This window comes from Carya illinoinensis, chromosome 12 (genome assembly GCF_018687715.1).
Source record: "Carya illinoinensis cultivar Pawnee chromosome 12, C.illinoinensisPawnee_v1, whole genome shotgun sequence".
Taxonomy (NCBI): Eukaryota; Viridiplantae; Streptophyta; class Magnoliopsida; order Fagales; family Juglandaceae; genus Carya; species Carya illinoinensis.
In genome coordinates, this window is record NC_056763.1 from 12004480 (window position 1) to 12004934 (window position 455).

The window sequence follows — 455 nt, forward strand, 5'->3', positions numbered from 1 at the left end:
TAGATCTCGTGATATTATTCCTTTTGATCCAGAGATTGAAAGAACTCTTAGATCACTAAGAAGAAATAAGATACTAGCCATGGCTGAAGAAGAACGTGAGGCACTACCACTCACCTTGAAGGACTATGTACGACCAGTTGTGAATGGAAATTACTCGAGCATAATGCGCCAGACAATTAATGCCAACAACTTTAAGCTCAAACCAGCTTTGATTAGCATGGTGCAGCAGGCTCATTTCAGTGGATCGCCACTGGATGATCCCAATATTCATTTGGCAATGTTCTTGGAGATTTGCGACACTGTGAAGATCAATGGTGTCACTGAAGACACCATTAGACTGAGATTGTTTCCTTTTTCTTTGAGGGACAAAGCTAGAGGTTGGCTACAATCTCTACAACCGGGAAGCATCATTAGTTGGCAGGACATGGCTGAGAGGTTTCTTGCTAAATTCTTTC